Source organism: Heptranchias perlo, unplaced genomic scaffold (assembly GCF_035084215.1).
Source record: "Heptranchias perlo isolate sHepPer1 unplaced genomic scaffold, sHepPer1.hap1 HAP1_SCAFFOLD_1753, whole genome shotgun sequence".
Classification (NCBI taxonomy): Eukaryota; Metazoa; Chordata; class Chondrichthyes; order Hexanchiformes; family Hexanchidae; genus Heptranchias; species Heptranchias perlo.
The window spans coordinates 9,324-22,409 of record NW_027139026.1 but is presented as its reverse complement, the minus strand read 5'-3'; the positions used below and the strand labels follow the sequence as shown (position 1 = coordinate 22,409).

General features: G+C 49.0%; 1 long non-coding RNA gene across 1 annotated transcript; it reads right to left on the bottom strand.

The window, feature by feature from the left end:
- Positions 1-221: 221 nt before the first annotated feature.
- LOC137309678 (uncharacterized) lies at positions 222-11,316 on the bottom strand. The gene is made up of 3 exons (XR_010959940.1): positions 11,230-11,316; positions 4,498-4,540; positions 222-1,474 (listed from the first exon to the last, which is right to left on the bottom strand). It is a non-coding gene; the product is annotated as an uncharacterized lncRNA (long non-coding RNA).
- Positions 11,317-13,086: the final 1,770 nt, after the last annotated feature.

The window sequence follows — 13,086 nt, the reverse complement described above, 5'->3', positions numbered from 1 at the left end:
CTGGGCTCCTCTGGCATTTGCCACAACAATGGGCCTAGGAGTATTTGCCAGGTTACATCTGGCCATTCTGCTTATAAAATACAAAGTGAAAATATAATTTAGACCATTTCTCCACCAGAACTGAAAACAAGAATTGATCACAGAAATGTAGTAAAGTTCAAATAAATAGCCATAATAAATAATGATTTTGAAGTAAAACAGCACAAGAGGTCTCCAAGTGGTAATTTGAAACTCTTGTTTAGTTATAATTATTATGACATGATTTGGAATGAAAAATTTACCCAAAATCCACAGATCACTTGCAGGTAAAATCGGGAAAAGTCATGAACATGTGCTAAAATGTGCTTCCGCAATACAAAGCTGCATAATTATTAATAGGACTGAAGAAAATCTTGCTATCAATAAATTTCCCTGGTATATGTACCATTAAACCTTAATACCAGAATCAGCTGGTCTATGTTGCAGCCACTGTAACTATATCAGATACACTAGAATACTGCAGCTCACCCCGTGCTCACATTAAGTTTTTGACTCAGCAACTTGGCTCAGTTGGTAGTACTCTCACCTCTGAGGCAGAAGATTGTGGGTTCAAGCAGTACTGAAGGCTTGCTCCACTTCTAGTTGTCTTTCAGAAGAGGTGTTAAACTGAGGCCCAGTTCTGCTTGTAGAGGTGGATGTAAAAGATTCCACGGCACTATTTGAAGAGGAGCAGGGAGTTCTCCCTGAATGAACACCATTAAAACATTTTAACTGGTCATTCATTTTTTTCTGTCTGTGGGATTTTGCTGTGTGAAAAGTAGCTGCCATATTTGCCTACTATATATGACTATACTTTATACCATGACTGCACTTCAAAGATAATCCATTGGCTGTGAAACACTTTCAGATGTCCTAGTGATGAGATGCTGTATAATACAAGTTATTTCTTCTTAAAAGACATGATTTAAACAACTTTGTTGAAAGCAGTAGACTTTTGGAAACAATTGAAAAATACAAAGTTGCTATCATGTTACACACCACCAATCACTAGCCTTAGCTATAGTCATTTAAAGGACTTCTCGTTCTCTTCTTCCAATCACATCATGAGGTAATTCCTGATGATAACAGGCGCTGCTGAGATATCCAAAGTAAGAATGAAGCTTCCAGGAGCCTTACTTGTTGGAGGAAATCAAGAGTGCTGCTGGAGCTCCAGTCAAACATATCCCGAGGATGCACAACGTGAGAGTCCTTACAGCTTGTTCGCCCACAGACTAAGTATCTTCACCTGCTAGCAGCACGAAAGCTCCATTTTGTCACAAGCGACAGGAAACATTTGGCAACCATTAGCAATCTAGGCAGCTCCATTCTCTAAAGTCACCTGATTGCACCCGAATAAAAAAATTATTTAACCATTCAAAAATGAATGCTGTTCAGTCGAAACTCCCGTCTAAAAAGAGGCAAACACTGCCCTGGGTGAGGTGTCAGCTTGCGTACACTGAAATAAAAAGAAAGCAATATTACTGGACTGTCAGTTAAAATCTACATGCACAATATAGAGGCAAATTACATCTATGTACTGACTGATTTACTGACACAAATGACAAATGGCTACTGCAATAATATTCTTGAAAGAATAATTTAAAAGAATATGAATTCACATTTTTATGGAGTTGAAGGAATGTTGAAACCTTACTTAGTTTTACAAAACCAAGGCCACTGGCAGTGATAGTGATCTCTTGAAGTCAACTAATGGGGTACATGTTCTTGCAGTACATAAATACAGGCAGTTAATAAGTTTCAAAAAATGAACACAGTAATCCAAAAGTTTCATTATAAATTTCAAAATTCACTATCGCTATGAGTTTAAGGACACATTTTTGTTGGCAAAGGACTTAAATAAACCTGGGGGGCACCGCTGAGTGCCCAGACCGGGGTGGGGGGGAACACCACCGAGCGCCCCGACCAGGGAGGGACGCCACCGAGCGCCCCGACCAGGGAGGGACGCCACCGAGCGCCCCGACCAGGGAGGGACGCAACCGAGCGCCCCGACCAGGGAGGGACGCCACCGAGCGCCCCGACCAGGGAGGGACGTAACCGAGCGCCCCGACCAGGGAGGGACGCCGCGCCCAGACCAGGGAGGGACGCCACCGAGCGCCCCGACCAGGGAGGGACGCCACCGAGCGCCCCGACCAGGGAGGGACGCCACCGAGCGCCCCGACCAGGGAGGGACGCCACCGAGCACCCCAACCGGGTATTATTATAAGTATAGCTGAGTTCACATTAGATTCTTCATTTATTTGAGTCACAATATAATACTTTCTGACTGAAGGTGGATGGCTCATATTTAAACTTTATTTTTAAAACAAGGCCAATTATGGGTGGCTTTGCATTTTCTCTATTTTGTGCAATAAAGTGTTAAACCAGCGATACAGCATGGCTGGCGTTACAGTCCCTTCAAACATTCCATACAGAGAAAGGCAAATACATAAGTGGGGGGTAACTTTAACTTTGGGCAATGGTGTAAAACGAGCGATATGGAATCGGCCACCCATTGTACATCTCATACGATCTTCCCTTCTACTGAGTTCATTGGAAAAAAAACAGGCGGTATAACGGGCGGCTAATTCAATATCGCCCGATTTACACCATCGCCCAAAATTAACATTACCCCAAGAGAATCCACAGCAAGAAAGATCATTCAGTCCAGTCCATGTGGAGTCCAGGTCTGAATATTCCATCCCCCCCCCACCGCCTGTCCATCCCCCCACCACCACCGCCTGTCCATCCCCCCCCCCACCGCCTGTCCATCCCCCCACCACCGCCTGTCCATCCCCCCACCACCGCCTGTCCATCCCCCCACCACCGCCTGTCCATCCCCCCACCACCGCCTGTCCATCCCCCCACCGCCTGTCCATCCCCCCACCACCACCGCCTGTCCATCCCCCCACCGCCTGTCCATCCCCCCACCGCCTGTCCATCCCCCCACCGCCTGTCCATCCCCCCACCACCGCCTGTCCATCCCCCCACCACCGCCTGTCCATCCCCCCACCACCGCCTGTCCATCCCCCCACCACCGCCTGTCCATCCCCCCACCACCGCCTGTCCATCCCCCCACCACCGCCTGTCCATCCCCCCACCACCGCCTGTCCATCCCCCCACCACCGCCTGTCCATCCCACCACCACCGCCTGTCCATCCCACCACCGCCGCCTGTCCATCCCACCACCACCGCCTGTCCATCCCACCACCACCGCCTGTCCATCCCACCACCGCCTGTCCATCCCCCCACCACCGCCTGTCCACCCCCGCCCCGCCGCCTGTCCACCCCCCCGCCGCCTGTCCACCCCCCCCCTCCGCCTGTCCATCCCCCCACCGCCTGTCCATCCCCCCACCACCACCGCCTGTCCATCCCCCCCACCGCCTGTCCATCCCCCCCACCGCCTGTCCATCCCCCCACCACCACCGCCTGTCCATCCCCCCCCACCGCCTGTCCATCCCCCCACCACCACCGCCTGTCCATCCCCCCCCCCACCGCCTGTCCATCCCCCCCCACCGCCTGTCCATCCCCCCCCACCGCCTGTCCATCCCCCCCCACCGCCTGTCCATCCCCCCCCACCGCCTGTCCATCCCCCCCCACCGCCTGTCCATCCCCCCCCACCGCCTGTCCATCCCCCCCCACCGCCACCTGTCCATCCCCCCACCACCGCCACCTGTCCATCCCCCACCACCACCGCCTGTCCATCCCCCCCCCACCGCCTGTCCATCCCCCCACCACCGCCACCTGTCCATCCCCCCACCACCACCGCCTGTCCATCCCCCCACCACCACCGCCTGTCCATCCCCCCACCACCACCGCCTGTCCATCCCCCCACCACCGACTGTCCATCGTCCCCCACCACCGCCTGTCCATCCCCCCCCCCACCGACTGTCCATCCCCCCCACCTCCTGTCCATCCCCCCCACCTCCTGTCCATCTCCCCACCTCCTGTCCATCTCCCCACCTCCGCCTGTCCATCCCCCCCACCACCTGTCCATCCCCCCACCACCTGTCCATCCCCCCCCACCGCCTGTCCATCGCCCCCCACCGCCTGTCCATCGCCCCCCACCACCGCCTGTCCGTCCATCCCCCCCGCCTGTCCATCCCCCCCCACCGCCTGTCCATCCCCCCCCACCGCCTGTCCATCCCCCCCCACCGCCTGTCCATCCCCCCCACCGCCTGTCCATCCCCCCCACCGCCTGTCCATCCCCCCCCACCGCCTGTCCATCCCCCCCACCGCCTGTCCATCCCCCCCCACCGCCTGTCCATCCCCCCCACCGCCTGTCCATCCCCCCCACCGCCTGTCCATTCCCCACATTTGGGGCACGGAACTTCCATCCTTAGAAGTTACAGAAATTATTTTTTTCTGGCTTGAACAATACTTGTACAAATTAATACAAGTTAGAAATCATAATTTTCACCTCACTCATAGTAACACAATCCATACATATTTTTCTGAACTACAAATTAAGTAAAAATATACCTTCTAATCATTAGATTCCTCAGCATTCGTGTCAGCTTCTAGTCTTTCCAAGGAAAAAAAAAGAATAATGAAGCACACTTGGTCAGTGGGCAGGCACGGTCACCGGGCGCACGGTGGGCAATTAATGCTGGCCTTGCCATGAACAAATTTTTAAAAACTTAAGACTGCTTAAAGAAACTCAAATAGACTTAAAATAACCCGTTTAGAGGAAGGACAAAATGATCTTGAATCACACAGCTGGTCTGTCAGCTTTCGAACAGACTCAAAATGGGCAAATGCTTCACTCTTCAGGAGCCAGTAGATTTGCAGCAGTCTCTTTTTATATTTTAATTTACAGTTGTCATTTTAATCCCAACCTTAAACAATACTGTTGATAAACAAACAAGAATTTGTCTTGTGCAGTTCATTTAAAAACAACAGCATGTACATTTAAGACACAGTTTAACTCAGTCCAAGTGTCACTGCAATTCTCATTAACACACAGCCTTCCAGAAATAAATCCAATTTCTGTTATCCATCCCAATACCTAAATAGCAAAGTAGCTACAAACGGATAAATATTGGCTTTTCTGTTTAATATTATTCCCCAATGAATAGTATTCCACTTTTAACCAGGCTGTCGCTCACCCCTGCTAATTTTCCCTCCATGGCTTGGTGTCCATTTCTATTTCTGTTGTGGTGCCTTGAGGCTTTTGTTTTAAAACACTAAAGGTGATGTATAAATGCAAATAGTTGTTGTAATATCTAATTGGTTCTAAATGTACTGAACTAGCTTAACAGTTGCAAATTTTGTTGACAATAGCGGTTTTTAAAAAATAATAGACTTTTTGTACTTATATTTTTAAAATCTAAATTTACAGGAAAAGGAGATACCATACCAGCCGAGATGCCTGGCTCCTGATTGCTATTGTGTGACCCCTGCTGGAAAGTACACATGTAGGTGTCAGGGGAGGACAGACTGTGATCGCCCCACTCAATAAATCTGAGTGTTAGTGATAATTTAATTACACATTAAACTATTGGACAGCACTCATAATATTAACAACAAACCGAACCACTTGATAGTACCACTGTGCACACATCTGATTTTCACAACTGGTTTTCAGCGTAATATGAAGGGCGCTGGTGTCATATGGTGGGTGTGCCCTTTATGTCGCTCGGTGTCCCGTATATTGATGGTTAACAGACAGTAAGTTTGAAGATGTAGGACAAGCATTTCCAGAGGCTCAACGACCTCCTGTCCAGAGGTCCAATTCCCCAGAGAAAGTGTAAGGGACCGTTTGTCGTTCCTCGGGAGTTTCCATTGACGTTCTGGCAGGAGATTGGAACAGCCCCGGAAATTCCAGGTGCCAACATTTCATAAGGCCAGGATTGTTACACCATGGAACACATAGTGGTTATGTTACTGGACTAGTAATCCAGAGGCCTGGACTAAAATCCAGAGTCATGAGTTCAAATCCCGCCACGGCAGCTGGCGAATTTAAATTCAATTAATTAATTAAATTCAATTAATTAAATAAAAATCTGGAATTAAAATACTAGTATCAGTAATGATGGCCATGAAACTACCGGATTGTCGTAAAAACCCATCTGGTTCACTAATGTCCTTTAGGGAAGGAAACCTGCCGTCCTTACCTGGTCTGGCCTACATGTGACTCCAGACCCACAGCAATGTGGTTGATTCTTAATTGCCCTCTGAAATGGCCCAGCAAGCCACTCAGTTGTAAAATCTCGCTACGAAAAGTCACAATAAGAATAAAACCGGACGGACCACCCGGCATCGGACCACTAGCAACCGGACACGACAACGGCAAAACACCAAGCCCAGTCGACCCTGCAAGGTCCTCCTTACTAACATCTGGGGACTTGTGCCAAAATTGGGAGAGCTGTCCCACAGTCTCGTCAAGCAACAGCCTGACACAGCCATACTCACAGAATCATATCTTTCAGCCAACGTCCCAGACTCTTCCATCACCATCCCTGGGTATGTCCTGTCCCACCGGCAGGACAGACCCACCAGAGGTGGCGGTACAGTGATATACAGTCAGGAGGGAGTGGCCCTGGGAGTCCTCAACATTGACTCTGGACCCCATGAAATCTCATGGCATCAGGTCAAACATGGGCAAGGAAACCTCCTGCTGATTACCACCTACTGTCCTCCCTCAGCTGATGAATCAGTCCTCCTCCATGTTGAGCACCACTTGGAGGAAGCACTGAGGGTAGCAAGGGCACAAAATGTACTCTGGGTGGGGGACTTCAATGTCCATCACCAAGAGTGGCTCGGCAGCACCACTACTGACCGAGCTGGCCGAGTCCTGAAGGACATAGCTGCTAGACTGGGCCTGCGGCAGGTGGTGAGCGAACCAACACGAGGGAAAAACTTACTTGACCTCGTCCTCACCAATCTACCTGTCGCAAATGCATCTGTCCATGACAGTATTGGTAGGAGTGACCACCGCACAGTCCTCGTGGAAATGAAATCCCGTCTTCGCACTGAGGACACCATCCAACGTGTTGTGTGGCACTACCACCGTGCTAAATGGGATAGATTCAGGACGGATCTAGCAGCTCAAAACTGGGCATCCATGAGGCGCTGTGGGCCATCAGCAGCAGCAGAATTGTATTCCAGCACAATCTGTAACCTCATGGCCTGGCATATTCCTCACTCTACCATTACCAACAAGCCAGGGGATCAACCCTGGTTCAATGAGGAGTGTAGAAGAGCATGCCAGGAGCAGCACCAGGCGTACCTAAAAATGAGGTGCCAACCTGGTGAAGCTACAACTCAGGACAACATGCATGCTAAACAGCGGAAGCAACATGCTATAGACAGAGCTAAGCGATTCCACAACCAACGGATCAGATCAAAGCTTTGCAGTCCTGCCACATCCAGTCGTGAATGGTGGTGGACAATTAAACAACTAACGGGAGGAGGAGGCTCTGCAAACATCCCCATCCTCAATGATGGCGGAGTCCAGCACGTGAGTGCAAAAGAAAAAGGCTGAAGCGTTTGCAACCATCTTCAGCCAGAAGTGCCGAGTGGATGATCCATCTCAGCCTCCTCCCGATATCCCCACCATCACAGAAGCCAGTCTTCAGCCAATTCGATTCACTCCACGTGATATCAAGAAACGGCTGAGTGCACTGGATACAGCAAAGGCTATGGGCCCCGACAACATCCCAGCTGTAGTGCTGAAGCCTTGTGCTCCAGAACTAGCTGCGCCTCTAGCCAAGCTGTTCCAGTACAGCTACAACACTGGCATCTACCCGACAATGTGGAAAATTGCCCAGGTATGTCCTGTCCACAAAAAGCAGGACAAATCCAATCCGGCCAACTACCGCCCCATCAGTCTACTCTCAATCATCAGCAAAGTGATGGAAGGTGTCGTCGACAGTGCAATCAAGCGGCACTTACTCACCAATAACCTGCTCACCGATGCTCAGTTTGGGTTCCGCCAGGACCACTCGGCTCCAGACCTCATTACAGCGTTGGTCCAAACATGGACAAAAGAGCTGAATTCCAGAGGTGAGGTGAGAGTGACTGCCCTTGACATCAAGGCAGCATTTGACTGAGTGTGGCACCAAGGAGCCCTAGTAAAATTGAAGTCAATGGGAATCAGGGGAAAAACTCTCCAGTGGCTGGAGTCATACCTGGCACAAAGGAAGATGGTAGTGGTTGTTGGAGGCCAATCATCTCAGCCCCAGGACATTGCTGCAGGAGTTCCTCAGGGCAGTGTCCTAGGCCCAACCATCTTCAGCTGCTTCATCAATGACCTTCCCTCCATCATAAGGTCAGAAATGGGGATGTTCGCTGATGACTGCACAGTGTTCAGTTCCATTCGCAACCCCTCAAATAATGAAGCAGTCCGAGCCCGCATGCAGCAAGACCTGGACAACATCCAGGCTTGGGCTCATAAGTGGCAAGTAACATTCGCGCCAGATAAGTGCCAGGCAATGACCATCTCCAACAAGAGAGAGTCTAACCACCTCCCCTTGACATTCAACGGCATTACCATCGCCGAATCCCCCACCATCAACATCCTGGGGGTCACCATTGACCAGAAACTTAACTGGACCAGCCATATAAATACTGTGGCTACTAGAGCAGGTCAGAGGCTGGGTATTCTGCGGCGAGTGACTCACCTCCTGACTCCCCAAAGCCTTTCCACCATCTACAAGGCACAAGTCAGGAGTGTGATGGAATACTCCCCACTTGCCTGGATGAGTGCAGCTCCAACAACACTTAAGAAGCTCGACACCATCCAAGATAAAGCAGCCCGCTTGATTGGCACCCCATCCACCACCCTGAACATTCACTCCCTTCACCACCGGCGCACAGTGGCTGCAGTGTGCACTATCCACAGGATGCACTGCAGCAACTCACCAAGGCTTCTCCGACAGCACCTCCCAAACCCGCGACCTCTACCACCTAGAAGGACAAGAGCAGCAGGCACATGGGAACAACACCACCTGCACGTTCCCCTCCAAGTCACACACCATCCCGACTTGGAAATATATCGCCGTTCCTTCATTGTCGCTGGGTCAAAATCCTGGAACTCCCTTCCTAACAGCACTGTGGGAGAACCTTCACCACACGGACTGCAGCGGTTCAAGAAGGCGGCTCACCACCACCTTCTCACGGGCAATTAGGGATGGGCAATAAATGCTGGCCTCGCCAGCGACGCCCACATCCCGTGAACGAATAAAAAAAATTTTAAAAATTAATATGCTGCTCGGGGGGAAACTGTGTGTAATTTGTGGGTGTCCCGTCGAAGCTACATGATCAATTTGTGGCAAATAGGCACATGCTGAGGTCACTGACTCAGGCACATTCCAAGGTCAATTGGAGGAGGGGCTGGAGGTGAAGGGGCATGGGGTAGTTTGCCTCGCGGTAGGGTGCGTCTGAGTGTTGGCTCGGTGGGGGAGTCTGCCCTCGGGGGGCATTGCATAGTGGGGGAACCCCATGGGGTAGGGGCAAAATCTAGCTGAGTGGGAGAGGGTGGAGGGATAGAGAACCCTGATGGGTTCTGAAATCCTGCGCTTTGGTGGGGGGGGTGGGGGTGGGGTGGGGGGTGTGCGGGAAGAGTGGAATGAGAAAAGCTTTCACATTGGGCCTAAGTATAGCTGAAATCCTGGTCAGTGTGCGGGTGCTGGGCCGATATCCTGCTCAGTGGGATATGACCATAGATTAAATCTTGTTTAGTGAGGGGGTGGCAGGGTGAGTGAATGTCGTATTTTATGGTTCACACTCACTGTTCTTTCCTTTCCATGAGCAGGCTTCTATTTGTTATATGTTCTCTAGGATTCTTTGCATTTCTGCTTCAGTTTTGGTCCTTGGATTTTCAAGTTAATGGCTTTCTCCTGAGCATAGTAGGGCTGTCAATCATAGAATCATAGAATGCTTACAGCATAGAAGGAGGCCATTCAGTCCGTCGAGCCCATATTCGCTCTCTGCAAGAGCAATCCAGCTAGTCCCACTCTCCTGCCCTTTCCCCGTAGCCCTGCAAATTATTTCCCTTCAAGTAGTTATCCAGTTCCCTTTGAATCTGCCTCCACCATCCCCTCAGGCAGTGCATTCCAGATCATAACCACTCGCTGCGTAAAAAAGTTTTTCATCATGTCATCTTTGGTTCTTTTGCCAATCACCTTAAATCTGTGTCCTCTGGTTCTTGACCCTTCTGCCAATGGGAACAGTTTCTCCCTATCTACTCTGTCTAGAGCCCTCATGATTTTGAACACTTCTATCAAATCTTTCTTTCTTTCTATGGACCCACGGCGAAGAATCACTAAAGAGACTACACGATAACATCAACAAGTTCCATCCCACCATCAAGCTCACCATGGTTCGAGGATTTCTTGACATTCACCTGAGGAAGGAGGAAGCCTCCGAAAGCTTGTGATTTTCAAATAAAATTGTTGGACTATAACTTGGTGTTATAAAATTGTTTACAAATCTCCTCTCAACCTTCTCTGTTCCAAGGACAACAATCCCAGCTTCTCCAGTCTATCCACGTAACTAAAGTCCCTCATCCCTGGAATCATTCTAGTAAATCTCTTCTGCACCCTCTCTATGGCCTTCACATCTTTCCTAAAGTGCAGTGCTCAGAATTGGACACAATACTCCAGTTGTGGCCGAACCAGTGTTTTATAAAAGGTTCATCATGACTTCCTTACTCTATGCCTCTACTTATAAAGCCCAGGATCCCGTATGCTTTTTTAACCGCTTTCTCAATCTGCCCTGTCACTTTCAACGATTTGTGCACATATACCCCCAGGTCTCTGTTCCTGCATCCCCATTAGAATTGTGCCCTTTAGTTTATATTGCCTCTCCTCATTCTTCCTACCAAAATGTATTACTTTGCACTTCTCTGCGTTAAATTTCATCTGCCACGTGTCCGCCCATTTTACCAGCCTGTGTGTGTCCTCTTGAAGTCTATCACTATCCTCCTCACTGTTCACTACACTTCCAAGTTTTTCCAATCAATGTTAGGTAATGTAACATTACACTGACAGTGCCACTTACAGGTGCAGTCCCAATGGAATAATACATAAAGTTGATACTCAATAATTCCTTTGCCTCTTATAAGCTGAAAGTGAACACTGGGTGATACTGGGGGCACAGAGGAGTCACCTTGCGTGACTAACAGTTAATGCATGCAAGTTCAAGCAAATCAAATTTAAAAATCGATCTAATTGAAGTACACATCAAATTAAATATATGGGGCTCTGGTACCTTTCCCAGTTGTCTTTGTTTGATTGGGAAGCTTGGTGGCAGCATCTGCTGGCAAACCAACATAGACTCCTCCATAATTCCTTCATTATTGAAACAAAAAGAAAATACGATGAGTGTTAAACGTTTAATCTCTTTAGGGCATATTATCCTTCTTGTGAAAAGCTGAAGAAAAAGTATTTTACTAAGTCACCAATAAGTTTATATTCACAGTTCAGTACGAGTTTTATCCTTAACTTTACACACACGAGGGAAATATAACCAATAAGGGTAAATCTTACAAATGCACAATCCCAGCACGGAGCCTCCCAGATGATTAAGAAAATTGGGAAAATCGTGGGCGCAGCCAGCGACATTACCAATTCTCCTGCCCTCTGCCCCACTTTGGCGGCAAAGGCTCCAAACATCTTGGCTGCACACTCTAATGCTCTCCCTGGCTACCTCTCCCTCCTTCTTTAAGAGCCCTCTCCCTATCCATGTAATCTCCTGCAGTCGTTTTTCAGAAGTGGAGAGGATAGTTTCCAGTGATGACTGACCATCTTGAATAACCGTTAAACAAGCAGTAACTGTGAGATCACTGTGTGGAGAAAGAAAACTCACAGTTTCAAATTACACAATAATTATTCAGTTCTGAAGATTAGTTCGGGCCTGTAGCTGCTTTTAGCCCCCTTAAGTATTTCAAGTTGAACAATTATTTCAAAGCAATTATTTTACACAACAGCAAACTACTTCTGATAAATCAACAATAAATACTTTAAATAAGCGATATTAAGTCTCTGGATATATTATACAAGCAGTAAAGTCAAAGTATTAACACTAAAATTGAAATAATTTTCAAAGTATTTTCAATCTACATACTAATTTATTATATAAAGCAAGAAACTACAGGCTAGACATTTGAGCACGCCCAAAAATGGGAGCGCAGGGAACAATCCCCGCGCCTGAATGGATAGGCCCGAAATGCACGTAATATTGGTCCAGCTAATGGGCGTCCCCAGGCAGCTCGCCGACAAAGAGTCTTCGAAGATCGGGCTGCTGGGATGCCAGCAACTGCCCTCGGGTGAGTCGGTAAAGGAAGGACAATCAGATCGGGAATGAAGGCACCGGCCGGGATCGGGAATGAAGGCACCGGCCGGGATCGGGGGGGTAGTGATGGCGATGGCGGGGTATAGAGGTCGCAATGGGGTGGGAGCAGTGGCCATCAGCGGTCCCCGGTTTGAATGTGGAGTCAGGACGAACATTCATGCTCCTGCTTCTGCTCCTCCTGGCTACACATTCAGTTAAGTATATTTTAAACACTTAACTTGTTGATGGAGGCCTGCAGCGGTCCCTTTAAGGACTCCTTGGTTAGGCTGCATCTAGACCTGGTTTTTCTGGTCACAGCCCCCCTGGTGCCGACTGTATTCAAGGCAGCCCAATACTGCAGAGTCGAGGCAGCCCAATACTGCAGAGGAGGCCTCAAACAGATATCAGGCCCCTTATTTGCCAACACCTGAAACATCTGTTTCAGGTGTTGGCCCTGGAAGCTGATTCTTTTGCCTACATGGATTATGGTAGGCGGTGCACTTCTGGCTTGTAATGAGCATGCGATTCGTGCCCCCCCAACACTGGAGGCTTAGGAGGCCGTCAAGAAAAACAAGCACTGCGTGGTCGAATTGCTGGCCCTGTATCAGATTAGAAAAACCCTGATGCACAGCTTCAAACAGTCAATCTAATGATTAATTTTCTGTAGCCATCTATTACGTATAATAATAGGTTCAATAATATGTTATGCTTTCTTTCAGGTTGAGCACCAATGAGCCCTGATTTTAACCTATGTGAGAACAGGCGTGGGTTGGATTCGGATTCCCGTTTTACGCC